Source organism: Corvus moneduloides, chromosome 5, assembly GCF_009650955.1.
Source record: "Corvus moneduloides isolate bCorMon1 chromosome 5, bCorMon1.pri, whole genome shotgun sequence".
Lineage (NCBI taxonomy): Eukaryota > Metazoa > Chordata > Aves > Passeriformes > Corvidae > Corvus > Corvus moneduloides.
Genome location: NC_045480.1, coordinates 64,082,491 through 64,094,756, shown reverse-complemented (window position 1 = coordinate 64,094,756; position 12,266 = coordinate 64,082,491). Strand labels below are relative to the sequence as shown.

Below are 12,266 nucleotides of genomic sequence, written 5' to 3'. Positions count from 1 at the left end.
TTTTTTTTTTTTTTTTTTTGCTTCAGCACTGTGACCGAGCTTGTCAGATTGGCTTCCTTTGCTGCTCTGCTGTCAGGGAGCCCAGAGACAGTGCGTGTCCCACCAGGACCTGGGAACACCCCACTTCCTGCTTGAGGCTGTACCTCTCCACATAGCCTGGACCCAGGTTCCAGTGAGTGACGGTGAGAAATCCCACGGGGCCCTTCCCCTTGTTCCAGAGCCAGGCTGCTGCTGCCCAACCCCTGCCATACTTCAGTGCTTTGCTCCGGGTTTGTGCTACACTGTAGCTTTTCACTCTCTGCCTGCCCGGAGGTCCTGCCATTCCAATTTGCTTCTCCTGAGGTTTCTGCTACAGCTCTTTTTGCTATCCAGAGGGGGCACCAGTATCTGCTGCCCCTGAGGATTCATAAAGGAAACCCCTTCTCCATCACTTTCTACCAGCTCCGCCCACCACTGTCCACATGGACAAAGATGGCCGGACCCACGCCACAGCGCCCCCTGCAGGTGCAGGCGAATCATTGCAGCTGCCCTGCCCGGCCGGGAGCCACCAGCGCCCCTGCCGGCTGTGAGCGGAACTGCACCCAAGGGGAAAGGGCCCGCGGCCGAGAGAGGCTGGCACTGGCTTCTGGTTCTGCTTGCCGCTGCTGCTGCTGCTGCTGTTGTTTGTTTGCCTTGTTATACATGTACAAACTAGTAAAGAACTGTTATTCCTTTTGTCATATCTGTGCCCAAAAGCCCCTTAATTTCAAAATTATAGCAATTCAGAGGGAAGGGGGTCATATTCTCCATTCCAAGAGATGCTCCTGCCTTCCTTAGCAGATACCTGTCTTTCAAACCAAGACAACATCTTATTTATATAACTTCGGTTCACCAGTTTGCTTCATAAAGAATGAAGCCTTTCTCTAAAGGATAATTTTTTTGACTTCTAACAGGCTAGTGATTTACAGGGCAACAGAGACAACACATTGCATTTAAAAAGCTTTAAGACACCATTTAAAGCTTTTATAGTGAAGTCTTGCTTCTAACAATACACTTGCTGCTCTAAGTTCAGACACTTTTCTGAATGAAGAAATACCATTTACAATGAAAAATTTACTCATGTTATAAATATATTTTACTCCAACCTGTGAAAAACAGCTCAAAAAATATAGCTACAATTTCATGGTACCTGGTAGTAAAACGAAGAGCAGTGAGGGCAGAGCAGGAGAAATCCATGGATGTCTGATGGAAGGTAAAAAGACATCTTTGATGTAAAAGCACCCTAACAATGTAACCTAGAAGGATGATGTACATAACCATTCTAGTGTAATGGACATGATTTTCACTTGGACAGATAAGATGTTATTTAGATTCTGTCATGAAATATAAGTCTTCATTTTCCTTATACATTCAAGTAACTAGATTTTCCACTCAGCAAAGCAGCACAGTTAAGTAAGTCAAGGGATGGCATCAGATGCTCAAAGTTTAAACACCTTCTCTCTTGTGGGCCTGTTTTTTACTTACTCAGCTGAATGTAGTAAATTTAGTTCTAGGTATCTCAAATGCACAACTCCCTTTTCCCATTATTGTTTCTGGGTAAAAACTAGCTTGTGCTCCTGTTCATTTGCCTTTTTTTGTTGGAATGGGGAAGAGGAAGCAGGATCTTGTACAGACCAACCTCTTTGTGCTAGCAGCCACTGCCAGCATAAAGTGATGTGTGTGTGTGCGTGTGTGTGCATCTGTGTGTCTGTCTGTGTATCTGTGTGTGTGTGTAAGGAATATTCCTTAAGATTGGAATAGCATAAAAGAGTGGGTGATATTTTTTCACGCAAATTTCAATCTATCCTTTCTATGCAGTTAAGAGCTTCATTCAAAGATCTTTAAAGTCAGGGTCTTTCTGGCTCAAGTGTTAACAGCTTAACGGAGAGATTATCAGAAAGTTCATCATACATAATCGCCACCTAGTAAGGATTTCTTTCACTTTTCTTTTTTTCTTTCCAAAGGAAAATGTTATTTAGGTTCTGTCAGGAAATGCAAGGTTTCACCTTTTTCTATACTAAAGTAGCTAGATTTTCTACCCATTGCATCACTTTATGAATAACAATCCTAGACATTTCCAGGACACATTTTCTCCTCCAGCTGTCAAAATATTTAATGTTCACAATTAGGCATTGCAGTTGAAAGTGCTACATTTTGTTTCTGCAGCTTTGGGAAGAAATGATACCTTGGTCTCACTGGGTCATCTAATACCAGGTTTCTGCAAACTTCTGGCATAAACTGTTCCTATATTCAGAGTACTCAAAGCCCTAAGTGCTGTGATCAGATTGAGGAGCACTGGCTATTAGTTTATCTTCTTGGTTGGACATGTGGATTGAATTACCACTTTCAAATCCCAGCTGTGTCTTTTGGGAATGGAATATGAAAAGATGAAGAGAGAGAAAAATTACTTGCCAGCTGGAAAGAAATGGTGGGTGTAGTCCTGAGGATTAGCAGTGACTGAGCTCAAAACAAGAGAAGATGTGGAAAAGAATAGAGCCTTTCCTGAGCTGTGGGACATCTCCAAATATGCTCCATGATAGAAAAGAGTCCTAGGGTGAGGGAAGCAGGAGAAACATGCAGCACTCCCTGGATTGGGGCTGGCTGGATGCTTCAAGTGACAAGCAGAAAGGGGTCCCAGCATCCACGCTAAAGACCAAGGAACAAAGTGGAACAGAAGCTGGGAAAATGCTGCAGGGACATCAATTAGTAGCCAGCAGTACAAGAAAGAGAGAAACTCCTGCAAGCAGCAGAACAGAGACAGCCACCTGGCAGAACTGGGGAAGAAAGGACCTGATGAGAAGCTGCAGCTCCTTCCTTTGCTTTCCTAATGATTTGAGCTCAAAGCAACAGCACATTTCTTGTGCAGATGCTTAAACAATATAAAAGCCTTCTGCAGTCAGCAGACTGCAAACCAGCCTAACAACATGGCATAATTTCTGTGTTCCTGCTGAAGCGGTCTGGGATGTTTTCAACTAATCATAGTTTTAGCAAAATATGCTGCTTCACCTTAATTAAGATATTTACTAGAACCTGCTTCTCCCAACAAAACTTTAAATGAAAACTTGTCTAAAGACTAAGATCATCCAGTAAATTTTGACCACAGAAGAAGTATCTGCTTCTGTTCTACTCCTTTTCTCCTTTTATTTCACTTGCTTACCAAATGAAGTTAAATCGCAGTTCTCAAAAAGCTTTCCCAAATGGGAATTATGAAGAAAACCAAACAAAATCCAGTTCCCAGGTCATAAAGAGTAGCTTTCAATATCCTGTTTCAGTTTGATCTCTCCATTGCAATGTAAGGGAAGGAGCATCTACGTAAATCAGTACTGTATAGACCTCAGTCAGTGTGTGGGTAAAGGCATCGTGGAAAGGAACTAGGAAAACATCTGAGAGACCTCAGAAACAGCAGTGCATAAACCTGAAGAAGACTTTAAAAGTAAGATAGATTGTATTTATTACAAACTTCTGTAATTAATTTTCATATTGATGTATCAGTCCATAACATCCATAATATTCCTTTGGCTAAACCAAAGAGAATTAGTAGAAATTTCAGAAATGTCCTAGCAAACTCTGAAATTCCAGCTTGGAAAGGCAAGAGTTTGGAAAGATGTTTAATGTCCAATAATCTGAATAATCGCTGCAGGAACCTTTTGAAGGTACACTAAAATGGATGGTTAGTCTCCTAGATACAACTGAAATACTAGTTCAGCTAAATATTTAGACACTTAATGCCTTAAAAAAAAAATAATCTAGGCCTGACAGCTCATCTGTCATTGAATAACGGAAAAACCCTAAGATTCTTCAAGATTTGGTGCAAATTTTGCTGTGTATTACAGCAAAAACTACAAATGAATCAGTCCAGGCCATAGGAATAATGCATAAATAAAATCCATAAAATTTATATAAGATGAGGGGAGGCAAATCCAGCTTTGGATGGTATTATAGAGAAGTAGAGAAAGGGAGATTTTGATTATTTGGATGACGGACACAATCCTGGAATTTACCTTTTTTACCAAAGTGAATTCTAAACAAAGAAGTTCAGGTCTCCTCATCATCTCTTCCTGAAGAGAACTTGTATTGTTAATAAAAGACTAGATTGCATTCCTCTGCAGAAGAAGAAGAAAGACTACTGTATCCCAAGCAGATGTGGTATTAGAGCTGACACTTTCCCATATTACAGCAACTTTCGAGGCTTTTATTTCAGGTTATTGTAAAAGTAGGATTAAAGGATGATTCTGGAGAGAGGAAAAAGGGATAAGGGGCATAAGGGAGCTGAGGAGGTTATTTTTTACACACCATATTTTCTTCAAGAATACTTTTGTATAGTTTTTTCGTTTTGGTTTGGGGGGGTTAATATTTATTTCATAATCACCTGGTCAGGTATTATCTTTTTTAAAAATTGATGTGTAAACAATGAACAAGGGATCAAGGAGAGCTTGAAAAATGTATACATTTAGGGATTTTTTTATACCAGAATATAATATATAAAGGAAATTATAAACTGAATGTATGGAGATAAGCAAACTATCAAGAAGGACATTAACAGAACCATTACAGAACACAAGTAGGATGCTGGTGACAGGAAAACTTGATATTGTTGGAGAGGCAGAATTAATTCTTGTCTTAGTACTTGCTGAAGCAGACAGACCATTAAAAGTAAGTGAAGTTTGCAAGGCCTTAGAAATTCAAGTTAATTGAGGAGAAGAGAACACAAGAACTTTTTCTACCTGCTTGAGGGTCTGAATGATTACGGCTCAAACAGGGTGAGTAATTTAGAGCTGATACTTGCCCATAAAACTCTAAGTGAGTACTGCAGACCTATGCACTCAGGAACATTAACATCATTAAGAAATGAGATACTTACACATAACTTAGAGCTATTTGAAATTGCTGAAGGCAGCATGGCTTCAGGAAATAAATGCATTTTGGCCAGAGAGGAGAAGAATTGAGGTAGTATATGGGTAATAGCAAAAGAGAATCCTAAGGAGGCTTTGAATTAATTCTAATCTATGATACGGCTTCTCCTTGAATTTGAAGGTCACAAATCATTGTGTTCTATGCCAGGTTTGGGGTAATCTCTTGCTAAATGAATGAAATAATCAATGGGTATTTGTTTTGAAGTCAGCCACACTATCACACCAGCAATTTACCTAGCACTTCATCCTGACCAAAGACTTTTCTTTTACATATATTGCAGAGTCACTAAAGTTATCTGAATTTGTACAAGCAAACAAAGTTTGATGAGTTTTACCAGTGATGAGCTCTGCATTGACTTGTGACAGTCACTGTGATATACTGTCCAGCTGTGAAGTAAGCTCTGGATTTCTGCAATGAATTTGAGTACTTGAAGAACTTCTTGCTGTGGTCTAGCAGAGCTTCTACTACATCTGGTGCAGTTCCCATTGTTTCAGGACGCTGTATGACTCATAATCCAAATAACCTGGAAGAAACAAACATACACTCACACACACAGAGGAAAAAAAAGTATTATAGTAGAAGCATTTGATCTTCAAAACTACCATTGCTGAGGAAGAAATGAAGGTAGGTTAGCTCAGGGTATTCAGAAACTGTGTTTGGAACAAGAGATCAGGTAGAGACTCGTTTTAACAAAGATAATTTTTAATTGTTTTGTTTCTCAAGAACAGTGAGAAATTCAGTAGGGAGTAAGATAGACAAAGGCACATAAAATATATTGTTGCTTTAAACTAGGACAGTTGCACCCAGAAAACCACTGCAGAAGCCTCAGCTCAAACCATTAGACAGCAGAAAAAGTTTCATGCCTTTTGCTATTCAGCATTTTATTCTAATGTTCTATTTTTCCATCTTAACTCATCTAACACCTGTATTACCAGGCCCATACTGGAGGTCCATGTCCACCATCACCCCTCCTCCTCAACTTGCAGATAAATGTAACACTGCATAGAATAGTTGTTAGAACAGCAGAGCTAACATGCTAAAATTAGAAGGGATTGCCAAATTGTAATCAGACAACTAATTTTTCTAGGTGATAAAACTTCTAATCACAGTATTTCCAGACAATCTGATTATACTATGGACAAAATAAGTGAAAACAATATGCCAGGGAAAGTTTGTCAACATTGTAAAGCTGACAGAGAAGAGACAGTGGAATAAATGTATTAGATTGAGAAAAAAAAAATTATAGAACAGTTGTCAGAAGGAAAGGTTTTCCCATCAATCTCTGAAAAAGAATGAATTAGAATATTACCCTTCCCATCCAAACCTGAGAAGCAGCCATCTAAAGCAATTTTGACTGGTCTGGCTTACTTTTGGCAGGCCCTGAGATCAGAGGAGATCAAGGAGTTGTGTCACTGGTGCAGAGCCTGAGTCTGGACAGATTTATTGTTTGCCATAGGTGCTGGTATTACAAAGATGCAGACTTGGCATATGTTGGCGTTTAGGATTTTTCCTTTTTGTTTTCTTTCTCGTAGGAAATTTTCTCCCATTTTGTTGCTAAGAAACAATAACGACTGGTACTTAAGAGAGACAAAAGAATTAACCACAGAGAAGGGGGAGGAGTGCAGCCGGCTTTACTAGCCTAGCTGAAGGGCATTCTCTTGGGAAGGGCAGAAACACCTCGAGATGTGGGCTGGGGGAAGGGGCTCAGCGCAACTCCTAGCTCTCTCCTGTCGGCTTCGGAGGAGGATGGTAAAGCTGCTGCTTACTGGCGGGGAATTCGCTGCTGCTGCCAGAGCCCAGTCCTGTCCTTTTTCTCCTGCCATGGGTGAGCCTTTGCTCATGAGAGCAGCCATTGAACTGGGACCTTACTAACACCTGACCTCACAAAAAAAAAAAAAAAAAGACCTTCACCCTCTGCTCGGGTGCCTCAGGAGAAACCCCAGGACCCAGAGCCCATTCCCACTCTGAGGGAGCCTCTCCCTGCCACGCTCGGGAGCCGGGCTGCTGCTGCCCAGCCCCTGCCGTGTCTCTGCCACTACTCCGAAGTTTTTTGCTACACTGTAGTCATGCACCCTCTGCCAGCTGGGACTAGCTCCTGTTACAGCTGTGGAGTTTCTGATACATCTCATTTACTACTCCCGGATTTTGCTTGTCCCTGCCGTTCCAGCTTGCTGCTTCCAGTGTTCCTGCTACCAGCTCCTTTTGCTATCCAGAGAGGCAATCAGCTGCCCCTGGGGGGTTGTGAAGGAACCCCTTCTCCACCCCTTCCGCTGCCTGAGCCACCATTACCACGCGAGGGAGATGCAGCTGAGCCCGCGCCACAGCGCCCCCTGCAGGCGCGGGGGAATCATCGCAGCCGCCCTCCCCAGCCGGGAGCCACCAGCGCCCCTGCCGGCTGTGCGCGGAACTGCACCCAAGGGGAAAGGGCCTGACAGCCGAGAGAGGCTGGCACTGGCTTCTGGTTCTGCTTGCTGCTGCTGCTGCTGCTGCTGCTGTTGTTATTTTTTTGCCTTGTTATACATTCCAGTAAAGAACTGTTATTCCTTTTGCCATATCTTTGCCTGAAAGCCCCTTAATTTCAAAGTCATAAAATTTCGGAGGGAAGGGGGGCTTCCTGCCTTACTTAGCAGACACTTGTCTTTCAAACCAAGACAGCATACTGCAGTCAAAGCTCCAACAGGACTTAAAAAATGGTATCCATGGAGAGGTTGCTGGATTCCCATCCTGGATATTACCCTAGAACAGATAACACTGGGCATGATTCTTCTCTGGAAGAAGCAGGTGATCTTTGTTGCATAAGGCACGCTAACATCAGCCAACAGCCTTCCCTGCTCAAATGAAAATAGCAGTTCCCTTTTCCCTATAGAGCTAGGATTTCTTTTAACAATGCATTCTACATTTCAGCCATAGAGCAGTTAACCTGGCATGAAAAGACAAGGTGTACCTGGTGTGCAGGTAGTATATTTTCAGCTCAGCAGTGGCTCAATAATTCTCCTCATACTCCTGTCAAAACTTCAGCACACCGAAAGAAACCAAGACCTGCACTGTTGCCTCTTCTCAGAGTGCTGTGAGAGCAACCTGCCCACTACTAATTCTTTCTGTCACATTACTAGCATAATAGATATTTTATGTTTTATTTAGTCACCTGGATTTTCTTATTCAGATTTTTTAAAGACACACTAAAATTCAATCCCTTGCTGGTTTGAGTTGGCTTTGTTTCTCCCTTCAAAGTCTAGTGCACTAGGTCTTGAGCACTAGCTTAACAGCTGAATTGTTTGTTTTCTCAGAAGCTCTTGTCTCTTGAGAGCCAGAGATCTTGCTTGTTAGAAGCTTTTCCATGTCTTAAGTAGATGATGGACTTTAAAGGAACTGGAACTAATAAAATAACCTCCTGACAGAGAGTTTATAGATATCCCTGAAACAGTGTCATTTAGAAGATGCATTGTATTTCCACAGATATTAAATTGGTTCTGCTTCTCCTAGAAATAGGTGTCATGTTTTTGTCTGTAGAATATGGAAATTGCTTTCAGGTCTGGAGCTGAAAATAATACCTGGATGATGTATTCAAGAGAGTGACAGTACTTGTGCCTCAGCTAGTAATCATGTTTATCAAGCTCTCATTGTTGCTCCTGGTTTGAGCTCTGTTAATATAAATGTATTCTTCAAAAGAGGAGTACAACACAACATTTTCAAGTCTTGCAAAGTGAACTATCATCTGATGCCTCAGTGTTAAGAGATAGAAAGCGAGCATCGCAAAGACAGGGAGCTGTTTCTCATTAACAATTGTAAGATGTCAGCAAGATTAAGGTGTCAGGGTATAGAAAGATGAAGAAGAAAAGAATTATTTAGCAAATAGGCATAAATGAATATAAAATGTGAATAGAGGGTTCTAGCTCCTTGTAAGGGTAAAAATAGGCCAGTAGACATTACATTGTGCTACAATCAAGCCATCCACTCAATCCTGACCTTCAATTTTATAGGTGAGACTAGTGGGAGCAAAATGTTACCACAGAGCCAATGCTGGGAAATTTCAGAGCCATTATTTCTGAAAAGAAATGAATATTCAAAGGCCCCTTTGACATAATGAAGGTTAAATCCTATATAGAGTTTTGCAGGCCCATGTGAGTGCTGTCTGACTGGGCTCTAAAAGAGCCAGAGTTCAGCCTGTCTGTGAGCTGCCTGGGAGCTCTGTGGCCATGGTTAGTGCAGGGCTGATCCCGTGTTCAGACTGGAGAGGAATGGAGCTTTACATGGCATCTTACAAATGCAGCTACACAAGGTGGGCAGAAAAATAGCCCTGAAAGAAAGAAAATATCTGTGAGACATTTATGTATACAGGGAAGTTGTTAGCCTACATATTATTTCATACCTGACTCTTCTAAACCACATCAGGTATTGCCAGCTAATATCTACATGCAAATGGCCAGCTCATACCATCCATGTGCTGTGATCTTGCCTGGGAAGCACTTCAGTTCAGAATTTGCAGCTGTACCCGCCAAAGAGAGCAAGAAAACACCATTTTGTCTAAAGGACAAGTAATTCCAGACAGAAACTGTAATTAAAATCCTGCTTTTCAGGAGGAAAGGAACAAAAATAAAAAAGAAAAAAAGAAAACAGCATAGAAGTAGCAGGGTACAACTTCCAAAGCAGTTCCAAAAAAAAATTATTATCGTTGTACAAATGACACTTAGCAAATTACAGACAGCATTTTTGAGCAGTTTAACCACATTTAATTCACGATGGTCATTTTTAAGTATAGTGGCCTTCCATAGCTAGGCAGCTCTTCCGCAGCCATGACTAAGCACTGTAAAAACCTTTTGTAACTGGAACCTAGGACCACTTCTAACATCTTGCATTGATTTAAATTGTGAATCAGTTTAGCTAATCTGACATAAACCTTATATAATTACTTTGCATCAGATTTATACAGATAGAAAAAGATGTATCTGTTCCCTCAGCAACAGTTTCAGTCCAGAAATTGTAGGCAGAGCATATTAGCTTGTGACCAGCCTTCAGCATTGATAATTTGTATAGGTTTGAGACTGAAGCTTGTAGAATCCGTGCACCTCAAAGGTGACTCTAAATCACACTTTTAATACTGATGAGACCAATTTAGTTTCCATATAATGTTAGAAAAAGAGATATATCAGTACCTCAAACCCAGTGTATTTATCTCATACTTTCATTAAATTGATAAAAACCCCTTATGTCTCATTCTACCACTGTACTTGCAGTAAATGTGTAGATCAGTCAAATTTGCATTTAGTGAGGTACTGTTGGCTTATGGCTTGTAACAGTGCTGGTGATTGCAAAAAGATAGAACAAGAAAGGTTTGTTGTAGTGGTTGAGTCCATAGACCTTTGTTACCCACTTTTATAAAGGTGCTCTTTGTTATGCTTTCATCTTCTTATTTATTTGGGTTGGAAATGTCCCTATTTGTTCCACCATATTATAAAATCTTGGCTCTGTTTCCCATCTGCTGTCTTCAAGAGATCAATTGTAGAGCATTCATCAGTTGAAACATGTGGCTTTTCTGCCATAGTTTCTCTAAAATCCATTTTGCCAGTCCCATGTAAACTGAAATGGGTTAGTTTTCATCAGCTTTGGCATTAAACCTCTGTACTCTCCTGTTGCAGTGGCTAAGTCCACTTTACACCCCCCCAAGTTGCCTTAGAAGTGGTCTCTCCTTACAGCACGGTGCCAGAAAGTTCTCCCTTTGTCTACATGCTGCTGGTCACTGGCCCTCTCCCCCGTCCCATCCCTTTTCCCATTGGCCCCTGTTATGTCATTCAACCTTGCCTCTGCCCCCTAGCCCTCAGACTATTGGTTTTGGATGCTCTGCCCGCCTTTGGGAGTTTTTGGGATAAAAAGGGGCATGGGCGTTCAGTTGTTCTTTCTTGCCTCTGTTCCCTTCGGGGTGTTGCCGTTAAATGCCTTGGAATTGCACGCAGAGAACCCCTCTCGCTTCTTTGTCTCCGGTTCGTGCACACACTGTGGGTGTGAGCGGCTGTTCGAAACCACCTGTGAAGGTGAGATTGTGTGCTTGCATAGGTGCTGGCAGAGTGCCGCCCAAGCGGTCCACGAGCAGCCCAGCAGGGAAAAATGCGGCATCAATCCACTAAAGCCCTTTCTTTACTCTCCCATGAGCCCTATCCAATAACTTAAGAGGGGTTGGAGTGAGAAACAAATTAGGTGTCTCTCAATTCTACTTTTCTCATTCAGATTCCAGTACATCAAAACTAGATCTCCCTGGGCCAGAACACTTTGTCATGTTACCTGGAGTAATACTGGTTTGTGAATTATGCGTGGTCAGTTTAGTGTCTCAGTTTGGTCACATTAATCTCTTTGAATCACTGAACACTACCATCTCATTTTCATCTTGCAGAAAGAAGCTGTCAGACTTTTTGTCTAGTGCCTGGCACACTGATTGCTCTCCTGACCCCACAACAGTCAGAAGAACCCAGAGGTCTCACAAGAAGCATCAGGACCAGCCACCAAAGATACCCTGTCCTCACCCTTCACTATCTCATCTATTACTTAACAACCATGTAAATGGCACAGTAATCCCAGATGATGTAAGAGATCCCATTTCACATACTTTAGCAGATTAACAGCTCACTGTCTATCCCAAGTTGCATGAACACAGAAGAACATTGTGAATTAATAGACAAAAATTAATTTATAATTACTAGAGGATTCTGTATTTATATATACCATCTTTATCAGTCTTGAGGTGCTTACCTGTGTTATTGTATTTAGAAAATAGCCAGCTAAATATAATGCATTCAGTCTGTGTACATAATCCTGATAAGCCCATGATGCAGATATGATTTTGAAATTCCGTTATTATGGATCTGTCTGCATTCATTTGCCTTAGATCTTCAAATGATCCATAAATTAGGAAATATGATTGATAATTTCAGTAAATAACTTAGAAAAATCCATACAGAGATTTCAGAATTCATTTGGAAGTGGAACTTGTCATCCTGCCAAAGAATTCATTTTGACTGTTGTCATTAGATATTTCGATATGCTCCTTTTTAAACTAATAAGTTTTAAGATATGGGGGGTTTTTCCCAAAATTACAAGTTGTGTTTAAAATAGAGCCTTTTTCTTTTAAACATGTGTGATTAAGAGGAGCAAAAAGCTTTTCTTTACTATGGAAAATTGTAAATGGTATGGATGGGAAATGAATGTATCTACTACTGCTACAGATGTCTCTAGTCACAAGCACCTAGATACTGTTGTATGGTGTCAACTCTCAGGATATTTTAGAATAAAACAGTTCAGATGAAATTACCATCTCGGCCATCTAGAAACTAACCTGCACACAA

At 41.1% G+C, this 12,266-nt stretch overlaps 1 long non-coding RNA gene across 1 annotated transcript in view; it reads right to left on the bottom strand.

Annotated features, from left to right (window-relative positions):
* Positions 1–12,266, bottom strand: part of LOC116444621 — a 34,015-nt gene that overhangs the window by 3,468 nt on the left and 18,281 nt on the right. Inside the window, exon 5 of the long non-coding RNA XR_004240410.1 lies at positions 5,267–5,455. This is a non-coding gene — a long non-coding RNA (uncharacterized LOC116444621). The remainder of the gene's footprint in view (positions 1–5,266; positions 5,456–12,266) is intronic.